Here is a 25,451-nt window from a genome sequence, read left to right on the forward strand (position 1 = left end):
TGCAAGTTATTGGCTGCATTAGGCAAGTACTATGGAATGGAAAAAGACTACAGGGGTTCCAATTTTAAGGCTCTAAATGAGCAACTCGGACTCCTGACTTCAGTAAAAACAGGCCCTATATCCACCTGAAAAAATATTTCGAGAGAACATTTAACAAGTGGGACTGGTGCAGGAATTATAGCCATTTATCTAAACTAAATGGCTACAGAGCAGTGCCCCATGTGGTTCATTGCTACAGGAAAACTCAACCCATTCTGCTTTTGTGCCCTGATCCAGCTATTCTTGTTTGAAGCTACATACTTTTCTTGTTGAAGCTACGTACCAACCAATTGCTGGTACGGTCTGTTATGGGTCCTCGGATGGGCATTGCTGCTGAGAATAGATATTGTTGTATATGCAGCTAAAAAGACAAGCTGGAATCTGCTAGGCATGTCCTCACTCAGTGTATTAAATAGGGGAACTCTGTACATGTGCAAATTAGGGGGTTTGGTGCGAAGGTATGAGAGAATCCTAGCAGATTCATTTTGGGATTATTTTCTAAATGCAGACACTGTTTCTGCGCAAATGGCTTCATATCTCTTATGGCGGCAAGTCCAACTTTTGCTGGCTGATTGACGGGGTCTAATACCCAGGTGTAGGTATCTAAATGTCCACGGGGACACTGTTGAATTGTTTGTATGCTTGCAGTTGTGATGGTAGGCATTACTATTTCTGGGTTTGAACTGCTGTAGGTGAGGGGTGATGTGTCTAAGAAATCAGTGAGGGGTAAAGGTAGGATTGGAATGGAATTAATGGGTTTGATACCGTAGGACTGCACAGGTTTAATAGATTTTTAGATCCTACATATGGATCCCGTGAATTTTATGAGTATGATTTTTATGGGTTTTATGAATTTATCGAATTCATCTGACAATCTGGTTTATATTTTGGTCTACTATGTATACTATGTTTCTTTTGGGATGAATTTGAAATTTGAATTTGAATTTGAACAATGTACTGTTTGTATGCTGTATGAATTGCAATTGTGAGTTTTGAATGATTGTATTGGTTTTATTTTGTGTAAAGTTCTTGATTGAACTAAATTACAATAAATAATTATTATTAGTATTATAAAGACTTGCCATTGAAATTGAGTGAGTCAATGTGTGTTTCTGTATCATCAGCTTGTGCCACTGCAATCTGAGTAACTGCCTGCCTCATAGTCATTGGCTGGTCACTCTGCATCTCTAGACTTCTCACATTAACTTGACTCTTACAGAGGGGGAATCCAAATAAACAAACGTGCCTGTTTGTCCCCATTTTCAGGAGTATTTGTCTCACCCTGCAGCAGAAATGTGCCTTGTTAATTAAATCAATGTTCAACTTGCACTTTCCCTATTACCTTAATTTGTCCAAACATTACTGCTAAAAGTAATACTCTGCAAACTCATCATATGAGGCTTACCATTGTTTGTGCATCATCTGTAGGACAGTTTCACCTCTTAGGGCCCGATTCTCAAGTGGGTGGTAATTACCGAAAATGTCCTAAAAATTTTAAAGACATTTTCGGTAATTAACACTTATTCTGAAGGTGGTGCATTCTTCCGAAGTCGGACTGAATGCGACACTTTCGGAATATGGGTGCTGGTTGCTAGGAAGGACTGAAAACCGACCTAGCAACAAGCACTTTCTTTATCACTCCTTTTGCATGGGTATTCTTGTGGCACTCCTCTAATTTCTTAACTGCCTGAAATGGGCGCCGAAGTACGGTACCAAATTGGTGTCGTACAGGATGAGTGCCACAAGAAGCACACGTGCAGGAGGAGTACCACAAGAAGCACACGACTGTTTGGGTGTGCAGATGGTGACAGGTGGGTCCTGCACTGCATTTGTTTATGTTTGTTTGCAGAAGGGTGCATACTGCCATCCTTTGTTTATGTTTGTTTGCAGAAGAGTGCATACTGCAATCCCTACGGATGGCAGTATGCATTCTTCTGCAAACAAAGATAAACAAATGCAGTGCAGGATCCACCTGTCACCATCTGCACACCCAAACAGCACGTGCATTTTTGTTTTCATCTCTGCAGCATTTTTGTTAAATAACGATCCCCTTGTTATTTAACGAAAATGTTGCCGAGATTCTGCAATCCACCTGTTATCATTAGAAACAGGCAGATTGCAGCGAAAGCACTGTCGTTCTTTGAGAAGATGCCCAGGCCCACATGAGAATAGCAGTGGTACCTGGGCGTCAAGAAATAGCACAGTGAATCGTGCAATTTAGCACGCTCACTGCGCAATGATGAGAATCGGGCCCTTAGAGTTTGTGGACATGCCCTTGGTGATTAATTCGGCCCAGAGATCGAGGCACAAAGAAAAATGTTGCATCCTGAATAGATGAATAAGATTAAATATATTTTCCTCCTTCACTCTTATATATGCTTCATGCTGTGATATTGTTTTCTGTAAAAAAGTTCATGTCTGGCTTCTAAATTCCACTGAAAAATCGAATATGTTATGGTCACCTTTTTCGCCAAAGGCATTGAAAGATATTTCTATTAACTCAGTATTCTCTTCTCTAAATATATTCAGAATATTGGAGAACGTTTTTACAATTTCTTTAAGTAATTTCATGTTTGAAGGATCAATGTTATGCTTCTTCTTTCTTTGTCTTTTTTGGTGAAACTACCATGGGTCTGACTGTTTTTCGTCCTCTGGCTTGAGGCTGATTCATCTGTTGTGTCCAGTGCACAATCCCTGGTCTGGGTATTGTGCTGTTACTCCCTATTTTCCATCATCATATGTTCTTACCCCCTTCACCTGCACAGAAGCCCTCATACCACCATGGTACTAATGTGTCGTCAGTCCTTCCCTGCTGCTTGCAGTTGGCTTACTTTGGCCCATGTTCATTCTCCTGCCAATATATTACCCTACATAAGGCTAATCATAATAATAATACTAATTCAGCATTTATATAGCACTACAAACGCTCAGGCATCTGACCGCTGCTTATTATTACCCATGGTGTGTGGTGCTCATTTATCGACCTCGGAAGGACAAAAGGCTGAGTTTGGCCCTTCCAGGATTTGAACCTGCGTCAGCAGGCTCTGCAAAGATGTCAAAGCGAGCGCTCGACTCGTTGTGCTATCGGACAAGATGTTCCTGTTCACTGATAAAACATTTGTATGACTGGAAGTCATCATGGCAAGTAAACATTTCTGAAACAATAATTAAGTCATTTTTTGCCATGAGGCCCAGCTACCTTCTTTGAGGGGCCATGGTCTATATGACCCCCATGTCTTTACATGCCTTTGCTTAACCCCCTCTTTTCATCTTTAACCACTATCACCTTCTAAAATATTTCACTAACTCAGTGCCTGTGTGACCTAGGTTACCACCCAATTCTGTCCATTCCTTGTGATACTTGAGAATCTTTTCTCGATACAAGGGAAGGGCTTTTCATTTTATTCCTCACATTGCCCTGCTTTGTGTCGTAATTTCCATTTGCACTTCCATTTGCAATTCATCAAGGTCTGCCTGCATGGAACCCTGTTTCTCATACTGGTGCATCATTCCCCTAAAATGTGCTTTCAACTCTATGATCGCGGGTACAACATGTCTAGATTTAAGCCGCACTTCAATGACAACTGTGCAAAGGATTAACCTTCCATCTTCGGATCCCCTAGCAACTTCCTGTTCGGGATCTTTAAACAATCTATTTAGTTTCCTAATGGGCCTTTCTCTTGCTTGGACTGAATTACCTTGGATATATGTGCATCTGATTTATTTGTCTGTAACTCAGGCTCACAAAGAGGTTTTTGCTCACATTTAAATTCTGTAATTCATGTAGGAGTCTATTGCACTCAATTTGAATCTGGAGCAGTCAAATCCTCTCCTCTACTACCCGAGTATGGAAGCCTGTGTCATCTGCGGAAATGGGACCTTTAAGTGTAGTCAGTCGCTGGTCTAATTATATACATTTCTAATAAGTACTCTGCAATTTATTGACACAATTCACATTCCTATCTATCTTTCATCAGGCACCTGCAAACAACGACATTTTGGATACATTGTTCAAGCATTGCTTCTTCTGTACCTTCTTATCTGTAGAATCAACAGAGATATCGAACATCTAGTTATTAAGCTACCAGTCCCTCAAGGGTCATTCAGCTGTTGTTTAGATACATAATGTTTCAATTTTTCGTGCCAGTCTGGTCTTGATAATGTTGCGATGCACGTTAAAATTGCAGCCCCTCTCAAATGATTTAGATTGCAGAAAATATATAAACACATGGGGAACGTGTAGATGATGATGTAGGGGCAGGGGGGATGTGACACACAGGAGACATATGTAGTACGGAAATGAATGCAGGGGATACTAATCATTTGCTTTGCAATAGTGTGATGTAGAATACATTGCAGGGGTGGGACATTTATAACACTAATACTGCATTCAAGAGTAGGCCTGAATCCTCACATGCCATGTTGGAAACACAGAACAATGAAGCCCCTTCTCTTGTTTCATCATTACATTCCAATTCCCAGGTATGGTAGGGAACATGCACGTTCACTCATATACACACACATCTAGTTAAATTTTTGAACAATTAGGAAGGAATGTGAGTAGTTATATAGGAGAAGGTCTGTGGCCAAGTAGGAAGGCCATACTCATGAGAGACAGGGCAGAGGTCTTGAGCTGGAAAAACACAAGCTGAGATTTAGGACACCAGTGCCCCCCAGAATAATGGTCATTCTATTTGAACTACCAGATGCTTTGGAGTAGGACTCTTAAATCCTTCATACATTGGATTGATTGGTGGGTCACCCTATTGGGAGCATTAGCTTATACGGGGGAGCAGAGAACCACAAGGTACGTGATTTGCACCGGGGAGAGCAAAGGGCGATCCCAATACTTATAAGATTGCAGCGGGGAGGCATGATGGCATGCGCCTACATGTCTGGGATGAGAAAAGTGTTACTGTGTTTGCAAGGAGCAGGCTGACCTCAAAGTTATCTGCTGAGTTCATGTTGACAACCAGGTAGTTAAGAGTAAAGACAGAGTGGACCATTTTAAAGTCAAACCAATTACTTTACAGCACTTTGAACTGAAGAGGCCATTACCCACGTGTGAAGAAGATGGAGGAGAAGATGACACGACCAATCAAATAGGGGCTCATATGTAAATATTAGGATATAAATAGGCAGTAGCCAATGACGGTGGGGATGACTACTGTATATTTAATGTTTCATTTATGGAGATTATGATGTTTAAAATGTGACGTTTGCTTTGATGAAGGCAGAGAGCTCTATGGCAGAGGACTAATGGTACCCTGTCCCCATTTTCCTTTTTGCATACAACATACAACTCTAGTTCTTCATGAAGAAAAGGGTGCACCTAGCCTCATTCCCTAGCGTGTTATTTTTTCTATGTCTGGTTGTTGTGCGGTTGCCCTACATTATTGGTGACTCCAACGTGATCCCAGACACCCCCTAAAAAAATTGAGGATTCATGGCCGTCCATCCAGAGGGGCCACACCCGCCTGCAGTGACCAGTCCCCTTTGCGTGCACCTTTGAGATGTTTACAAGAGCAGTGTTATCAGAATTCCTATGTGTTCTTTGGAGTGGGGCGCTGCCCCTGGATTGTGCAGGCTGTGGAGGGGAACCCTTGACGGAGGACTTCGGGTGAACACGCAGATGTAAGTGCACCTTCTTTGGTGTTAAATTAGTGGTATATCAGAGGGCAGTATGAGTGTTTGAGTGGGAGAAGAAGGGCGTATTTGTAGTTTGGGAGGGATGGACGGATAGGTTGGAAGGCCACGTAGTGTTGTTAACTTGATTTTTTGTATAGAGGATTGTGGTGTAATGGGTCCCTTTCCTATATTATTAGGGTAGAGGACAGCGCTATGTAATAAAGTAAAAGGTTACGCATAGAGGCCCTGTATATTTAGTGGGCGTGAGAACGAGAAGTAGCTGTAGTGGAGGCCCTCATGGGCCTGTGATCTCCTCACCCGATATCGAGGAGGTGTTAGAATGGAAAAGTAGCTTTTATTGTTATTTGTGTTGTTTATTTCATTGTGACGAGTAGAGGCTGAGGGAGGATCTGATGTGTTTTGTGAAAAGAGGTCTATAAACAGTGAATAGATGTGAGTGTGTGGTCAGTGTGAAATGGTGTGATTAATGATATTAGGGATGGGCATCAATATTGGGAGAATGGAACATAGGGGAGGGACACTGGGAGGGTACAGTTTTGTGGTTTGGGTGGCGGTGTTGGTAATATTGTATACCAGTGACATAAGGGAGGCTACGATGGAGCTGGCAACCCTGTTGGAATATATATATGCAAAGCCCTTCCCTTTCACCGAGAAAGAATTCTTGAAGTATCACACAAATTAACAGAATTGGGTAAGAACCTAGGTCCCGCAGGTGTTGGGTTAGTGAAAATATTTGATGGATAGTATTATTATAGAGTCTTGATGCTTAGTATTGTGGTGATTTTATTGCAAAGTTCATCATACACATGTTTCGAACCCCCTGGGTCTTTCAAGGCATGTGTAGCGTGAATGTAAGCATCTATTTGGATGTTGAGCTCTGGAGTAGTAGCTTGTGTTTATTAACAACCTGTGGGGCCTGGGTTGCCTCTGCACACAGATGAGTGGTCTCGTGATCTGAGCTCTGCAATTTGATCAAAAGATTGCTGAGACCGCTAATCTGTATGCAAAGGCCATACAGGACCCACAGGTTATTAATAAACAGGAGCTAATACTTCAGAGCTCAACATCCACATAGATGTTGGCAGGACTTGTCAGAATTTGTTGCCAGATTGATGGATTCTTGCATTGTATGTCAAAAGTATAATGCAGGCCACTCTTATATAGTGCGAGGAGCAATACAGCACCCTATCAGGCCTTTTCAGCATCTCCACGTAGATTATGCAGATATAATCAAAATCTGCTAAGAATACCGCTACATGATTGTGGTTGTGTACCCTTTTTATCGCTAGTTCGAAGCTGGTCCATGCTCACACTCTGATGCCCTGAGTGCAGCTTAATTCCTCAAAAGAGAGTTGTTCCCACAATGGGATGTGTGCAAGGTCTTGCGTTCAGACAATGTACCTCACTTTGTAAACAAGATTTCCGAGCACCTCAAAACCCTGCTGGGGGTCACACACCAGTTTTCCTGCGCTTATCGTCCGCAAGCGAGTAGGGTTTGCAAACATCTTGCACTTCTCCATCCCTCGCCCCTTTGCACTATCCCCTCCCCCTCCCTGCGCTTGCGCCATCTGAATGACACAAGGCCTAGTAAGATCGCTGTTTTGTCCTCCCTTTGTTACGCCCTCCGTTTCTTGTCGCGCCTAGAAACACTTTGTTTGTTTGTTTGTGTATTATTTATAGGGCGCCCGAAACCCTAAGGTAGCTGGGCGCACAGCATATCAAGAATACTGAAAGCATGGTTACAGTTTGCTTAGTTACAGTTTGCTTAGTAATGTACATTATATACAGTATAAACATTATATACATTTGTTGCATACAGGTATACACAGGTACATAGGATCTTTGCAGATACAGTTACACAGTAACAAGTGTTAATAGATAAGATGAGGGCAGGGCATAAGGGGAGGCATTGTGGGCCTAGAGGTCATTTTGTCCTAGCCAGGTGTGGGTATTACGTCTAAAGCTGTTGTACGGCTGATCCCTTCTTAGCTCAATTGGTAATGCATTCCAATGCTGAGCTGCTTGTACAGGGAAACTGTTGCCTCCTGTTTTCTTTAGACGGAATCTGGGTATTTGGAGGCAATAGGAGTTGGCTGTCCTGGTTGGTCGTGCAGAGGATTTTCTTGTTATTCTTTCCTTAAGATATGGTGGGGCTGCATTATTTAGACATTTGAAGGTTAATGTAACGATTTTGAGGAGGATCCTATCGCTGATTTTTAGCCAGTTATAGTTTCTCCTAACGTTCGAGATATGCTCTCTAGAAGGTAGGTTCAGGGCCGTTCTGAGTGCATTATTTTGCAGAGTTTGTAGTTTGTTGATGATATATTTATTTGCTCCTGCATACAGTGCATTGCAGTAGTCCACTTCACAGGCGTGTTATAAATGCCAAATCATGTCATATCATATCAAAGAGAAACTTGACATAATAAAAGCAACGTTAAAGAAGGGATGGCTCCATTGCCTGCCCTTAACCTTATTCGCATTGTGTAATCAACCCAGATCCAACCACCATTTAAACCCAGATGAGGTGGTGACAGGATGACGCATGTGACTCCGAATTGCTCCCCCCACTAGAGAGCTGACAGATTCCCAGTGTACATCTAGAGTCCTAGGTGATGAAATGTGCGACTATGTTGCTTCAATGATAGCTAGTGCTTCTTTTATTTCTCAACCGCTCCAGTCGTCCCTGCAGGGGAGGTCAAAGAAGGTTGAGGAAGATAATGCCCAAGTAACAGACTCTGAACTGCTTAAGCAACCACTGCTCCATCCTGGCGACCAGATGCCGCTGAGGATCTTTGTCCGCTCTTGGTTTAAGCCCAGGTTCGAAGGCCCCTATGCAGTAAAGCAGGCGATGGACAAGGCTGTGAAGCTTGCTGTTAAAAAAGCCTGGAACTATATTGGAGATGTCAAGCCCTGCAGAGGTGAGACCCCCTCGGCCCAACTCATAGACTATCAAAGGCCAGAAGAAGAAGTAGAACAAGAGGAAGAAACTCCACATTGCATGCAAACAACATTGCAGACTAGAGTCAGACAAGAGCAAAGTGAAGAGCTAGAATAGGTACACTGTCATTTTCTTATACTAGATATTCTTTGTGTAAGCATCGACTAACTCATGGAAAATTATTTTCCACCTGCACACATTCAACGTTGCATTTTAGTTTGCCACATTTGAACTAATGATACTGCCTTAGGTGTTCTTTTATGCTTTTCTTCTTTACGTGGCACACACCTACTCAGCATTAACATGAGGTAATATGCATGTCACTACACTACTTAGCAGTGCAACAATTCAGTTAGTCTGGGAACTATTGTTTCTTGCAGTACTGACCCAATACCACATGACACAGCAAATGATTATGTATGTTAAAACAGTTTCCAAATGGTTTCATGGTCTCTATGGACTTTATGTCAATACAAACGAAGTGCAGTGGCAAAAAAACACTGAATCTACTGTGCGGTTTATTGTGTTGATATCTTTTGTCTTCTGCTGTCTCTACCTCTTTACCCTCACCACACTACAAAAGATTGTGTTATCTAATGCATCTGCTTTGATGCATGCTAACACAACCCTAGCCCTGCCATCATGGAAACCATATCTGGTCAAAAGGTAGCGTCGCCAGAGAATTAAAAAGACTCTGGCGAAGCGCAGATACAGATTTTGAACACGTAAATGCTTGCATTGCGATCCAGCCCAAGTATTTAACATGTGGTTTCAACAAATGACACATGACCAAGGTGGGGAGAGAAACAAGGAAGAAGAGCTGCTATGTCTGCTCTATCATCTCATATACCATGAGTGCCTTCAGAACATTCATAGCCACAGAATGTCCAACAGCTACAACACAATGCCTTATGCACTTAGCTCTCTGCACCATAAGAATTTGATTTCAAGGGAGATTGGCCACATTAAGATGGATGTCGCAGAAGATGTCCAGTATGAAGAGAGTTACATCACGACTCAAGAAATGATAGACCACTACTGGAGTACTGACAAGACCATAGAATACATTCCCAATGGACCAAACAAGGGGGAAGCTAAAAGGGTGACACACAAGGAATTAGAGCGCCCAAGGACAGGACAAATGGAGATAGTGTGGAGTGAGGCAGGAGTGTTGAGCTATGTTGGGGAAATGTTCCCATATTTGCGTAGCCACTTTGAGGAGCGCTTCAAGGACTGGAGTCTTTCTACCCTGTCTACTGTCTCTGTTTTGGAAAACCACAGCTAAACAGCCTGTCCACTCTCAGAGCGACGCGGAGTGAGTCAGGATTATTGAGTTTGTTGGTATTCTCGTCCCATATTTGTATGGCCACTTTGAGGGCACTTCAAGGACTGGAGTCTTTCTACCCTGTCTACTGACTTTGTTTTGGGAAAACACAGCTAAATAGCCTGCCTACACGCAGAGCGACGTGGAGTGAGGTAGGAGTGTTGAGCTGTGTTCCGCTGGGTTTGCAGATCTCGTATTTGATCCCTTGTTTGCTTACCTCACCTCTTAACCTTGCTGCTAATTCTACTAGGCATGAACTCTACCCGTTTGTCTCACGCTGACTACAGAAGGTGAGCTTTGCCTCGTGGTCAACAGCAACCATTACATAGTATCTGCGTTTGTGATTCTTACACTGTGGAAATGTCCATAGCCTTCCAATCTGTGACTTTGTTTTTGTTTTAACTAACTGAAGTTAGTACTTTTATACCCCCCCTTTGCCTTTTATCCCTATTTTGTTATTGCTACGCATTTGAAATCCTCTCAACATACTGGGTAAAGCCCAGCATCGTTCTATGAATTTAGCAAGCCACATTAAAAAACCTTATGGTTTTTGCTCCGGAAAGCCTGCTGGAGTGAACGCGTGTGTACCCCTATTGGACACTGTTGGAGAGTGTGCTGTTACCTCCTCCATTGTTATGGAGGCTCAGGCAGGTCATAAAGGCACTATGGAGGCATACTATCCAGCTAAACTGCTTGCTCCCTTAGCTCCACCAACAGCAGTGGAAGTTAATCATCTACATGTGGGAGACATGAGTACCTCATCCCATGACCTTGATAATTATTTGCTTCTACAGATGTGCTATGCACTACAAGGCAGCTCAACTACCTTGAAGGATGGTGAAATTGGGGCAATGACTCTACCTGTAGGATCTGTACCAGTCGATCTGGATGAGGGACACTGGCCAGGACTCGCCCTGTCTAATTTGGCAATAAGACTGGGCGCCCTCTCCACTTCCTCTTCCCATCTCCCCCCTGACCTCTTCCCTTCCCATCCCCTCCCTTCCACCCCGGCTTCATCCTAGTCTGCCGGTTAACCATAGACTATCAGCAAGTCCTAATCTGCTTTACGCAACTGGAAACGCCCATTCCGACTCAGTTATTACTGACACTTATAGCATGCATGAAACCTCTGGAAGTCTACAAAGCAATGGAGTACTACACTTTACTGTTACGATCTTGCTAACACTTTGCAGGGCTATTGACAAGGATCTCAAAAAGAAAGGGTCTGCTATTTCACTTATCTATTACTTACTGTCTAACCTAAAAGGCACTGCTGCCCCTTGCTTTGAGTAAAATGATCCTGAAAACACCCCATACAACCATACCCCTGTCCCCATCACTCCCTCAAGCACCTGATGAGGTGCAGAACATTGACAACAAACCACACAATATAAGTGATCCAGAGGCTAGATCCTCGACCTTCTACTCTTCTAGGAAACAACGTAGACTAGCCAAAAGATTACAAGCCAAAGCTATCAATAAGTGTAGAAAAACACCACCATCCCCTACTCAGATCATCTCTCCAGACACCCAGCCACATAACTCAACTCTGCGTCCAGAAAATAACCTGATGTCCGAGAAACAATGGAAAAGAGTGGCACAAAGAAAGAGGAGGTCAGCGCAGACTGTGGGATCTTTAACAAGCCGGTTTGTAGGGGAGACTCCATGAAAAGATCCCACTCCTATTGATCGACAACCTGAACTCAGCTGTGATAACAACAGTTTGTCTGAGAATAAGATCATCATGAATGAGGAAATCAGCACTCATATCGCGGCCCTATACAAGCCTGTTTTACCTCAAATCCTGAGAAATCCTGTAGCAGTCACCTTGGACTTAAACAAACTCACAATTGTCCAAATAGATGAAGCCAAATGATCTCGCCAAACAAAATTGTTCCACATTAATGGAGTTGTTCAACAAAATACCCTCATTAAGGATACTGAACTCTGGTGATTTTGAGTTCATTGAACCGCTTCGACATCAGAATCAAACGATGACACAGATCCATTGCTGCCTACCGGAGACAGCTGCACTCATTCACCAGCATCAATCATCTCTGATTCATCTGGGTTTCCTATTGGATATACCACTGACTACAGAAGAGAGGCCTTCAAGCTATACAGAGTGCAAGCGGTCACAGGCTGGTTCTAGATCTCCAACCACACGAGACCATCCCCCGGGGGGCGCAATGCTTAATGACACTAAGGGGAGGGAAAGGCTTCAGTGAATGATCCCCCAAAAGACCCTGACTGAGTGAAATAATACCATCCTGAGCTGGAACACTAGGGGTTTCAACCACTGGTTAAATCAGGGTGGGTCACACATGGGGCCTTCTCACAGTCTGTGATATCTTCGCCTTACAGGAGACATGGGTAACTTTGCATATTGCAATTGACGGCTATGTTATATTTCAAATGCCAGCCATAAAAGGGTTTTTTTGGCCAACCAGCTGGAGGTCTATTCATTGGTGTAAAAAATAATCTTAATTTGAGGCTAATTTACTCTGGCTGCCCTGGTGGTAATGTTCTGGCAGTAGAAGTATCTGCCCTTGTTGAAGGTGTGCCCGGCAGACCATGTTAATTGTCAATGTCTATGACTCACCTGGTATATTCATTTCTGATGTTATGTTTGACGATTTGGACACGATTTTGTCATCTTGGACCAACAATCTGGTGATCTTTTGTGGCAATTGGAATGCCAAATGTGTAGATAAGGATGGGAGTGGGGTGTATAAAAACAAAAATTTGTATGAACATTGTACCGTGTCTTGTCAGACATCTAATGCCAGGGGAATGCAGTGGCTGGGATTCCTAAAGGAGTGGAATTTGACTGTACTAAATGAAATGTTCGAATCACGGGAGACCAACCTAGTAGTTTGACCTGGTCAGCAGGCACAGAAAAGGGCACCTTGGATTAAATAGCTGGTAATGACTGTCTGCTGGAGCGAATGGTCTCTCTAAAAGTGGCCTTTAAAGACTATAATGATCATGCTACTCTCTCCCTGGCATTGGGATGTCTGCTGATATTGTGGAGACTCGTATGTGTGGGAATTTGATGCCTAATCATGCAGGGAATAATATTAGTTGGTCTCAGAGCGAGATTATGAAGTTGTGTGCCTCTGCCTTTCCTTTGGGGATTGTTGACTGGAGGAGTCTCAGAGCTAAAAACTCAGAGGCTATTGAATTGTGGCTCCATAAATTATCCTATTCTATTGGTATTTCCCATAGAAACCCTACACTAGTTGGCAGAACTAAAGCAGACAACTCATTTCATATAAACACAAACGCAGTATAGGCGGGGAAATCAGAGCCCTTTTGGCTCACGGTCAGCACCAGGGCCCTACATCCCATGAACATCATGCGATTAAAATGATAAGGGGTCCATACCGAGTCTGGTTAAAACACCACTGTTTGTCCATACAGAGGTCTGACTGTCAGAATTTTTTGCAGACATTGATAACTCGAGGCATTCGTGACACATGGAAAATCTGGGATTCTTCTAGGGGTGAGAGGCTGACCAAGATTTGAAATCTGATATCTGGTGCTGACTGGGTAAAATATGTCGCTAATATTTGGCCCGTCTGTTCGTATGGACCATGGCCCTTACCAATGAGCTGCAGGATTTTATTAGATGCAATCCTGAAGCTCAAATCTTCTAATGTGCCAGGCCCGAATGGTCTAGCCAACACAGTGTTAAAGAATGACTCTGATAACTGGTCCCAGGTACTGTTAATTATTTTCTCACAAGTCTGCAGCAAACGCATGATACCGGCCACATGGTAGCAGGCTGTGCTTCTCCCAGTTCATAAAAAAGAGACAGGACTAACACTAACAACTATCGTCTGCTGTCCATGTTGGATGTGACCAGTAAAGTCTTTGCATCTTTGGTATTGAAGGAGTTTAAAAAATGGGCGTCAGACAATGACATACTTAATTTTGCTCAAACAGGCTTTCGTCCAGGGTCCGGCACTTCCCATAGCATCAGAGCCTTGGACCAGCTTATCCAATCCACTTGAAGCAGTATGGCTACCTCTCTGTATATTGCCTTTGTGGACTTTAAAAGCAACTTCAACCAGGTTAACAGGGATACACTGTGGTCTAAGTTTAGGGATTTAAAATGCCCAGACTGGATTGTGCACATACCTATCATTTTACATAGCAACAGCAGCACCAGTGAGGTTGGAAAATGGTGGGTGGGTCACCGATTCTATCAGCATAAGCTTGGGAGTTAAACAAGGGTGCGTACTGGCCCCAATGTTGTTTAACATATATATAGCTAACCTCCTCCATTGCCAGTTTGCAAAGGCAAACTGTCCCCCCAAGATTGGAGCCCAGTCTATGGTGGGCATGTTGCATGCAGACGACTTGGTCCTTTTCGGTCGGACCTACACAGGCATGAAGAATATGCTTAACAAGTTGTCTGCTTACGCTCGACTACAAGGTCTGACTTTTAACCTAGAGAAAACTAGCGTAATGCTAGTCACCAGTAAAATGGTCAACTGGATTAGGATGGACACCCTATTTGGCATCATAGAATATATCCTGTCTTATCCTTACCTGGGTTTGGAAATAAACGCCCTGGCTGATTATAGCCACATAATAACCAACAAAACTAGAAGAGCAAAACATCTGACTCTCCAGTCGTGTAAGTTTGCCAAAGGATGAGACGGATATTCCTTAACAGTGATCATCATGTTGTACAGTGAATGTTTTGTTCCTGCCATACTGTATGGCCTTGAGGCTCCTGCCATGCAGGACTCCTCTTGGTTTAATAAATTGGAGGGATCTTCTGGTCATCCACTTTAGGCTTGGGCCCCTCATGTTATATGGAATACTTACTCCTTGAACTAGGCTTAAACTCACTATGTGGAATGGTAACCCAGGCCAGAGGATGTCTATATATAAAGTCTCAATCTGGTACTGTATGTAAGCTATTAGCAGTATTGGGGCAGAATTGTGCCATGGAAAAGTTTCTCAAGAGCTCTAATTTTAAGGCTCTAAATGAGAAACTCTTTTCAGAGATAAAAGGGGCCCCAGACTTCAGCAAAAACACTATATCCATCTAAAAAAAAAACCTTTAAGAAAAAGTTTAATAAGTGGTATTGGTGTGAGAACTACACCCACCTCTCGAAGGTAAAGGTATATGAATCAGTCTCTCATGTGGTACACCACTACAGGAGGACTCAGTCTTGCTTGCTATGTATTATATGTAATTCAGAAAGAAGGTAGTGAAGGAATGAAATTAGGGTTTACTACTATTCCATACATTTTAAATTTGTTAGGAACAATAGGCCACATGTGTTACATGTCCTCAAATTTATAGACTTATGGATCTATAGATTTTTTAAAAAAGATTTAAGGTTTTTACAGATTTAGTGGTACAACTTGACAAATGGATCACTGTAAAGCCATGTTGATCTTTAATTAATGGTATGTGTTTTTCATGTGTAGACTGTTTTTCATCTGATTTTACTGTTTATTTTGGTATAACCCAGGTTATCTTGATCATGATTTGGACATCCTAGACTGAATTAACAGTGTGGATTGACTGATTCATTGTTTTTGTTTTGTTTATTATATAATGTTATGTTGAATTGTACTTAATTGATTTTTCTTTGCACTTGTGTAAAGTTCTAAATTAGCTAAATCACAATAAAGAATTAATATTAAAAGGAGATAGGAGGGATTGATTGATTGATTGATTTATTGATTTATAAAGCTCTTTACACCAAGGCACTGTACAGTGGAACAACATAATACATAACAACATCAACAATATAACAGTGGAAGTAAAATTACATTATGAACCATTAAACAAAGCAGTGAAAAGAGCAATTAACTGAAGGTGAGAGGGGGAATAGGGGAGTGGGACTGCGTAGGGGGGAGGGGTGCTGATGAGTTGGAGGAGGGAAATGGAAGGGAGAGAGGGGGGAGGTGGGAGAGGGGAGAGAGAAAGTCAGGGGAAAGAATAAGGAGGGAGGGGAATCAGAGGGGGGGGTTTCAAGGAGGAGAATGGAGGAGGAGGAATTTAAGGGATGTGCGGAATGAGGAGAAGGTCGGGGTGGAGCGGATTGCGAGAGGGAGTGAGTTTCAGTGCAGAGGCGCTAGGAGTTGGAAGGAGCGGAAACGGGAGGAGGCACAGGGGGATGGAGGTACAGTGAGAAGGAAATGGTCAGGTAATCGAAGGGAACGGAAGGGAAAGTAGAAAGAGAGAAGGGAGGAGAGATAAGGAGGAGCAAGACCATGGAGGGATTTAAAGACAAGGCAGAGAAAGTAAAATTTTAGCTGGGAGTGAAATGGTAGCCAGCCAAGGTAAGAGAGCGAAGTAGAGATGGAGTTACGGGAGGTAAGGAGACATAGGGTACGAACAGCAGAGTGGTAGATGGATTTAAGGGGGGCAAGATGAGATGTAGGTAGTCCAAAGATTAGAGAAGAGCAATAGAAGAGGTGGGAGAAGATGAGGGAGGAGATTAGGAGTTTGGTAGCGTGGAAAGTGAGGGAGGGACGGATTTTGCGAATATTGTAGAGGTGGTATTGACAAGTGCGAGAGGTGAGAGAAATATGTTGGGAGAAGGAGAGAGAGGAGTCCAAGAGAACGGCTAAATTACGAGCTTGGGGAGAGATAGGGAGATTAGAGGGAGGAAAGTGAATGAAAGGGGGAGGAGAGGGAGGACAAAGAGAGTTGGAGGCAAAGAAAAGGACTTCGGTCTTGTCGGTGTTAAGAGAGAGAAAGCGGGAGGACATCCAGTTCTTAATGGCAGTAAGGCAGGAAGAGAGTTTTTGGTGAAGGTCTGTTGAGAAGGAGGAGAAAGAGAGAAAGAGTTGAGTGGGGCAATGAGGGAGGTGTAAAGAGAGAAGAGGAAAGGACCAAGTGCAGAACCTTGGGGTACACCGTAATCAAGAGGAAAGGTAGGAGAGGTCCGGCCACCCCAGGATACAGCAAAGGAGCGGGAAGAGAGGTAAGAGGATAACCATTTGAGAACAGAGCCTTTGAACCCGAAGGAAGAAAGAGTGTGGAGAAGGAGGGGATGATCGACAGTGTCAAAGGCTGTGGAGAGATCAAGGAGAATAAGGATAGAGGATTGCTTGGCATGGCGAGCAGAGAGGAGGGAGTTAAGGATAGAGGTGAGAGAAGTTTCAGTGGAATGTTTGGGATGGAAGCCAGATTGGGAGGGAGGTAGGAGAGAGGAAGTAGTGACGAAGGATGAGAGCTGAGAGTAGGCAAGGCGCTCGAGAAGCTTAGAGAGGAATTGATAGAAGAGAGATAGGTCTGAAGTTAGAGGTGAGAAGTGGATCAGCAGAAGGTTTCTTCAGAATAAGAATAATCGTAGCATGCTTGAAAGCAGAGGGAAGGGTTGCTGAGGAGAGGCAGATGTTGATGAAGGAGGCAAGGTAGGGGATAAGAAGAGGGTAGATCTTAGGGATAAGAAGAGAAGGGAGAGGGTCAGATGGGGCGGATGTGGGGTGGGCTTTGGATAGAAGGGAGGAGACTTTGGAAGGGGAAATGGGAGAGAAGACGGACATGAAGGATGAGGGAGGAGAGGGGGGGTGGAGAGGGGAAGTCGGAGGGGGTGTCAATTTTTTGCCAAAGGGTGAGAATTTTGGAGGAGAAGAAGTTAGCAAAGTCAGAAGGAGAGAGTGTGGAATTGGAGGAGGGGTCAGGAGTGAGAGGAGAGAGAAGACGAGAGAGAGTTTGGAAGATACGATGAGGGTAGGTAGCTTGAGATTGGAGTAGGTTAGAGTAGTAGGAGGATTTAGCCGAGGAAAGACAAGAGTTGTAGAGTGCGTGGTAAGAGAAGTGAAAGGTTTGGTTAGAAAGCGAGGGAGTTTTGAGCCAGAGTCTCTCCAGATGTCGGAGAAGGCGCTGCATAGAGAGGAGATGAGGAGTAAGCCAAGGTTGAGAGGGTTCCGGGTTGGACGGAACAGAGAAAGGGGGTAAAGTTGATAAAGGGCAGAGGAGATAGAAGAGGAAAGGGAGGATAGAGCATCATTTGCAGAAAATAAAGCGAAGTCTTGGAGAGTTGGAAGAGAAGAAGAGCAAGTGTCAATAAAGAGGGTAGCGTCGAAGTTACGAAAGTCACGCCGTGAGTAGATTGGAGGGGAGGGATTAGCAGTAGAGGAGTGTGAGAGAGAAGAAAGGGAGAAAGAGAGTAAGGCGTGATCCGAGAGATAAACAGGAAGAGAAGAGGCTAGGGAAGAAGGATAGGAAGAATTGAAGATGAGGTCAAGGGTGGAGCCAGAGGAGTGAGTGGGGGAGGAAGGAAGGGGGTAGAGGAGGTAGGAGTCAAGGATGGAGAAGAGGGGAGAGGATTGAGGGGGAGAAGGAAGATGAAGATTAAAGCCGCCAAGCACTGATAGAGGAGAGGGGGAGGGAGAGATAAGCGAGAGGAGGTGATCAAGGTCTTCATAGAAGGAAGAGAGAGGGCCAGGGGGACGATCTATGATCAGGAAGGAAATAGGGTTGGTTGAGGAGAAAGATTTGTAAAGGAATTCAAAGGAAGGGAAAGAAGGAAGAGATGGCGAGGAGGAGGAGGAGATTCACTTGGGTTGGTAGAGGAGGCCAACACCTCTGCCACAGCCAGAAGGGCGAGGGTTGTGAAAGAAGGAGGAAGAGGAGGTCGTTAAAGAAGTGGGGACAGAGGTGTTATGGGGGAATCCAGGTTTCAGTTAGGCAGAGGAAATGAAGGTTGAGGCGAAGAATAAGTCAAGAACAGCTGTGGTTTTATTACAGATGGATCTGGCATTCCAGAGTGCCATGTTCATGAGGGAGGAGTGGCTGGTGGTAGGCGGGTAAAGAAGATTAGGGCAGTGAGAGAAGGTAGGAGTGTGACAGGAGGAGTGGGGGCGAAGATAGTGGAGAGGACTGGGCATTAGGAGGAAAAAGGGGAGTAAGAGGGAAAGGAGAAGGTGGGAGGATGGAGAGAGGGGAGGAGAGGGTGGTAGAACGGAGTTTTGTAAGATCGCATAACAGAGGTCTCAGAGAAAGGACAAGTAGAGAAGGGCCGTAGCTGCAGAGATTAGAGATGGCGGGGACAGAGACCAGTGTGGTAGTTACAAGAAGCGGCAGTGTACAATGGAAGGACCTAAGTGAGGGATGGGGAGAGGATAGCAGCAATTTAGGAGTAAAGTGGAGTGGCGCCTGTCAATGTCACATGGGGGGTCAGTAGGGGAAGGCGCAAAGTCAGAGCGGAAGTGCAAGGCAGCAGGTACAGGATGGCGCCAAAGGTAGTCCCGGGTCCAGCGATGAGAGATGGCAGACAGGAGCCAATAGGGTCGGAGGCAGCAGCTACCCAATACTGCAGTCAGAGGTGACCCAGGTGGTTGAGGCAGGTAGATTGAGGTAACAATTCTGGGCTCCTGCACCTGATCTTGAGTAGGGAGAGCTGCAGGTACTAGTTCTTAGAAGGAGTCACTGGTGGATGGGGCCCAGGTGGTAGAGGTGGGTAACTGAAGTCGGGATGATGGGCTGCTGCCCTTATTCTTAGGCGGAGAGGGCCGGAGTCACCACAACCATAGAGAGGGAGAGGGTCAGTGAAGGGTAGGACTGCTGGTATGGGCCGACTGATTACACAATGTTAGGCAGTTAGAAATGGGAAAGGCCTCAGGAGGAGGTGCTAGGAACAGTAAGGAGGCTCCAACAGGAGAACAGGGCAGTTAAGGAGGGTGGGCTGAAATGGCAAGCCTGAGCGGTTGTACCCACTCCTAGGTGGGCAGGGCCGCAGGCGGTGGTGTCAGAAGTGGACTGGAGGCACCAGAGGAAGAAGTAGTGAGGTTGTAGGCAGTTGCGCCAGGTGCAGTATGGAGGCGCCAGCAGAGGAGATCATGCAGCCAAGGTGAATGGTAAAGTGCAGGGATCCTAGGCAGCTGCAACCACACTTGAACGGGGAGGGCAGTGGCACCAGGCGCAATATGGAGGTGCCAGGGGAGGAAATCATGCAGCCAAGCTGTGTGGTAAAGTGCAGGGATCCTAGGCAGCTGCGACCATGCTTTAACGGGGAGGGCAGCAGGAAATGATTCTAATGCAGTTAATGCAGCGATGGGCTAATGCAGCGAAGGGCTAATGCAGCGATGCTCCGTAACTGCGCCCACCCTTGAGCGGGGAGGATTGCTGGCGGTTGTTGAAGATGGTATGGAGGCACCAGCGGGAGGACTTCAAGCAGCAGAGGCAGACAGGCTGTAGTGGGGATCTTGAGCAGCTACACTGGTCGAAGGCAGGGAGGGTTGTAAGCAGTGTGCCAGGTGATCAGAGGAGATGAAAACACTGCTGTCTCGGCCGGTCAGGATTTCAAGCAGGACTTCAAGCAGCATAGGCAGATGGACGGTGGTGGGGATCATGAGCAGCCGCACTGGACGAAGGCAGGGAGGGTTGCAAGCAGTGCACCAGGGGAACAGAGGAAATGAAAACACTGCTGTCTCGGCCGGTCACAGAGTGGAAGGATCGTAGGAGGAACCAGGCTGGTGAAGGTGATCCTGGATGGCTGCGTTCAAACTGAAATGGGGAGGACCACTGATGGCGGCTCCTAGACAGTAAGGAGGTACCCCGAACAGCCACGACCCTGCTGGGACCGCGAGTGCCAATGAGGGGACAGGGCGGCTCAGAGACAGCACAGAGATGCCTCGCACAGCCACAACCCTGCTGGGATCCCGAGTAGCCACGTCCGTCTTCAGGAGGATGAAGAGCGCGGGATAGGTACCAAGTCCGTTAATTTGCGCCGAATGACTCGAGGAGACAGAAAGAGCAGTCCGCTGTCTTGATCGGTCACCAAGCTGGAGGAGCACTGTAGGAGCAGGACTGGAGCCGGTGAGCGTGTGTGGCTGGGCCCGCTCTTGAGCGGGGAGGACCGCTGGAGGCGGGTTGACGTCAATATGGCGGCTCCCTGTACCGCTATGATCCCACCAGGACACAGAGAGCTGGCGTGGAGGTGGAGTGTCGAGGAGGCAGTGTGGAGGCACCCAGAGCAGCCTCGCCCCTGCCGGGACACAGGGCGGGTGAGAGCTGAAAGTGAAAAACCAGGAGTTGCAGCAGATGCAAGGTGACTCGTGGAGGGGGGGAAGGCTGCTCTCCTGGCCGCCCGCCGAACGGGAAGGACACTGCAGGGGCCGGTCCGATGGTGGATGCTGGAGAGCCCTCAACTGTCAGTATATGAACAGATATTCACAGGAGAAGGATGGCAAGAGGGGATGGTATGGAGTAAATCACATGCACTCCTGAATGTTCCAGTTGATGTCGTACAGAAGGAATATTAAGATTGTATCAAGGATTGTCTCAAGGAATGGGCAGCAAGTGCAAAATTGCTCACATGGGTGAAGAATGAAACAGGCCCTATGCCAATCATACCACTTGAGAGTATGTGCTTATGCTTCCAGAATGATGGCCCAGTGAAGGTTGGAGAAAACAATGGATGCAAGTGCATATCAAAGATACCAGGCATGAAGGTTGGAACTGCAGTACTGATGGACCGCTATTGGGCCTGGGGACCTAAAGCATACCTGAAATGACCATCCAACTGGGGAGGGACATGCTCTATACTATAAATGAACACACCAGCATTGGTAGTGCCTCAGAAAGACATACAAGTACATGGATTCCCCGAAATGAATACACATCAGAGAAAGAAGAGGTCTGCAGATCTAGTGAGAGCAAAAAGAGGGAACTATGGTTCATCAAAAATGGAAGACACACTGGACGCAATACCACAAGAGCACAGACTGTTCAGAACTGAAATGTTCTTTGTGTCAGTAGTTCCAGGAGTCCAGGTCAATGTCAATGCCAAGTGGCTCCATATAAACAGATGGGGACTGTTGCAGAAAATAAACTCGACCATCAAGGGGTTTAACACCATCAAGGAAGAACTGAGAGCTGTCCTTACAGAACAGATATGTTCTGGATATACTCACAACTATGGAAGGAGGTGTTTGAGCCAAGATTGCGCCTTCCTGTTGCACATACGTGCCTTCTCATAAACGAGAGAACGGGACACTTACTGAGGCAATCACACAATTGTCGGACATACATGCAAAGATGGAAGCAGAGACAAGCACAATAGAGGAAGATCGGGACTTGCTGTCATCCATCTTTTCCTGGATACCATCTTGGATGGTGAGTGGACTGAAAGTGCTGATAGCAGCTTTAGTACTAGTTCTATTCACCTTCTGTGTTCTCAGAGTATCAATAGCACAATGAAAAAAGACAACTAAAAAGACAAAAGGGATGAAAATCTTACTGGACGTAGAGACAAAGGCGGATGGAGAAACACAGACCCTTGGTGTATAGCAATCATACTGGAGGCAGTGTCCTCTGTTCTCGCCAGGTACAAGGTTCTCTTTTCCCCCAGATCCATGTCACTATTGTGGAAAATGTGTGTGGTGTAAACCCAATGGAGATGGCAGTTAAATGACTGGGAGCTTAGACAAACAAGTAAGGCGAGCTGGACACGTAGAAGGAGTAGTGAAGGTATGGATACTAAAGCCGTACATGACCAGAGAGAACAAGTTGGTGAGAGTGGTCAAGCAGTCGACCAGAGGGGGGATAGAAAAGAGGGACCTACACGCAGCCCTCGTTATACCCATGCCACTCTCAGCCTGTCAACAGAGAAATGAGAGATGTACTTGGCTCGTAGCCCCCTCCCACCTTCATTGTTGATGTTTCGTAGGTGTGAGAGACATTACTTACTCAGACAGCCATTCATATCATACCCAGATGATGTTGCTGAAGAGACTAGGCTGCAATCAATAGAGCAAGTTCACTGACCATAGCTACAAGAAGCAGATGATTTCACGACTGGCATCATGTCATAGATGCGTTAGACATGACGTACATAAACATCCATGCAAAAGGCTACGCAGACATTTTAGTTTATTGCAGGTAGACACAAAGGATATGCTCATGACTCAGGTAGCTAGAGTACTGACACATATATACTCTTTTGCTGAGCAGAAGATGCACAAGAATACATATGAACAGCTTGCTGAAGTTTAACACAACTAACATGGGACACCATGCAAATCAAGATGGAAGCCACAGGTTCAAGCTAACTTATTGGGAACACGCAGAACCTTCTGAGTCGTTCCCACTACCTTCAGTTGTCACGCTCAACCTCGTGTCCGTCCATGCCTCCAAGGCTGAGAAATGATATGATATGATATGATAGGTTATTTATAACGTGCTTAATACCCATATGTTTCTAAGCGCGGCCCGGGGGATCGGACATGTGTTGCTCTGTGTTGTCTTGCTTCCAAGGTGAGCACGTTGCCCCTGTGCTATCCTCCTGAGATGAAAAAAGACCCTTTTTGTCCAATCCATGTTCATCATTCACGCTAAGCTTACACTATGTTGCATTGCCCAACCGCTTTTCACTTACTTTTAACTTTTCATTTCATACTTTTGGAGGTGGTCTCAGGAGGAACCACCAGATATGGTTTATGCAATAACTATACTAATCCATTATATAATCTATATGTAGTTCACCTCATTAACCAATTTCATCCGTTGTTAGGTTTTTGGGATGTTACCGCATTTTTTGATGTCACGCACTAACAAAACCAACTGACAATCGCCTAGACACTGAGAGCGTGTGAAGAATGTTAAGTTGTTTATGCCGCAATTCCTGTCATTTGAATGTGCAAGTAAAACGGATAAACTTTGTTTTATGGCTGGGTCTTCCGTTCTAGGTTCAGAGGATTTCCAGGTTTCAGTTCTGCTTGCATGTAAATTGGGAATCTGTTAATAGGCCTGTGACCACCATTACACTGACGGGTGAGCGACACCTGTGTGGGGAGTCGAAATCGATTGGGCCGGTGGGTATAAATCCCAGTGTCAAGGTTATTTCCAGGGGGCTTTCAGTGAGGCAGAGGGGAGTTTTCAGGAGCTCACGGAGCATGAGGAGGTTTCAGAGGAATGGGACAGCGAGGAGGAGGAGCAGGCCAATTTCGGACATTCAGGCGAATGGTCCATTTTTCAAAAGAATGCCAAAGTAGGCAAATGTTTGTGCATCAACAAATGTATCCCTATCCGCCAGAGAGGTTCAGTATCATGCCCCAATCTTACAGAAATCCCCTTGGCAGTTCCTTATGGTGTGCTATTGTCCGCTCCCCCACCATAATTTCTGCAGCAGTCTGCCCCAGGTTCCACTATCATGCTACCATATGCAGTACATCAAGGACAACAGTCGGGTCCTCAGATACCGAACAGTAGCAACAGTACCAAATGATACAGTGATGCACTATCAAGGGATCACAGTGGTTGGAGGAAATCGGTTTGTTTTACCAGGAACTAACGCATATCCAGATTAAGACAATCCACAAGAGCTTTAGTGTGCCCAGTTCTATCGGTAACTGCCGACCCAGAAGAGGAACCCTTGGTGGGCGTGGAGCTAGGTAAAAAAGCATTTACTTTTATGGTGGACACGGGTGTGGCCAAATCGTGCATTAGAGAGGGAGGATTCCCATTGTCAGGTGAGGTAATGTATACGCAGGGCTTCTCTGGGGCAGTTCAATCAGATCCATTCACAAAAAACGAACCATTAAGGTAGGGTGTAGAGAGGTGTGGGCTCCACTGTTGTACTCTACCACTACCTCGATCAGTATATATTGGGTAGGGAGATCTTGAGTTAAGCTCAAGAGGACCATCTCATTCACACAAAGAGGGGTGGCATGTTTGACGCCTGGTATGTGTACAGTGAGGTTAATGTTGGCCATAAACAGATTGGTTATTGATTCTGCAGCAAGAGGATTACCAGGGGCCCCTGATTTGTTCATACACAGTATTGCACACTCTTTAGTGCAGTGTCACAGGCCGCTAATAAGTACTGGAGAGTACCTTTCAAATTTTTGTTTCCGTCAGCCCAACCTCAAGAAACAGTTGCAGGAACGACTATCATGCTTTACTTAGAAGGAGTACTAGCGTCAAAGGACACGATTGTGTTAATAGCAGTGGATTTCTGAAAATGGGAGTGGCTTACATTTTTGTGTATTGATCGTACCATACCATTGATATACTTTTCAGATGAGGACTTTTTTGAGAATAAAGAGAATGACGGGAGAATATATTGGAAGTGTGTATCCACTGTGAGATAATGATACAATATAGGTATGTTTCCTGTTCCATGTTACTTGTAGAGAATGCCTGCTCTTTTGCTCTTCTCAAGTGCCTGAAAGATGTGAATGAATAATTTGCATGACATAGGGCTCTTACTGAGTGTGTCACCAATACATATCACATTAAAACCAGGTGTTGTGTTGCCCAGAGTCAAACAGCGGAGGATGGGTTTTATGACATTATATTGGCTCTTTTGCATCAGGGTATTATAGTACCATCCGACTCTCTGTGTAACACAGCTGCTTTACCCCGTGAAGAAATTAAAGGGTGCTAGGTGGAGAATTAATTAAGACTTGTGCCATCTGAATGATGTAGTGCAAGCAGAGTTTCCTGTGGTTCCAAAACCTGCTACAATATTGTCCAATACACCTGTTGATGCAACCCATTTTACTTTGGTGGAT

The sequence above is a fragment of the Ambystoma mexicanum genome, chromosome 2q (assembly GCF_040938575.1).
Source record: "Ambystoma mexicanum isolate Mex_15411 chromosome 2q, UKY_AmexF1_1, whole genome shotgun sequence".
In the NCBI taxonomy this organism is placed as follows: domain Eukaryota; kingdom Metazoa; phylum Chordata; class Amphibia; order Caudata; family Ambystomatidae; genus Ambystoma; species Ambystoma mexicanum.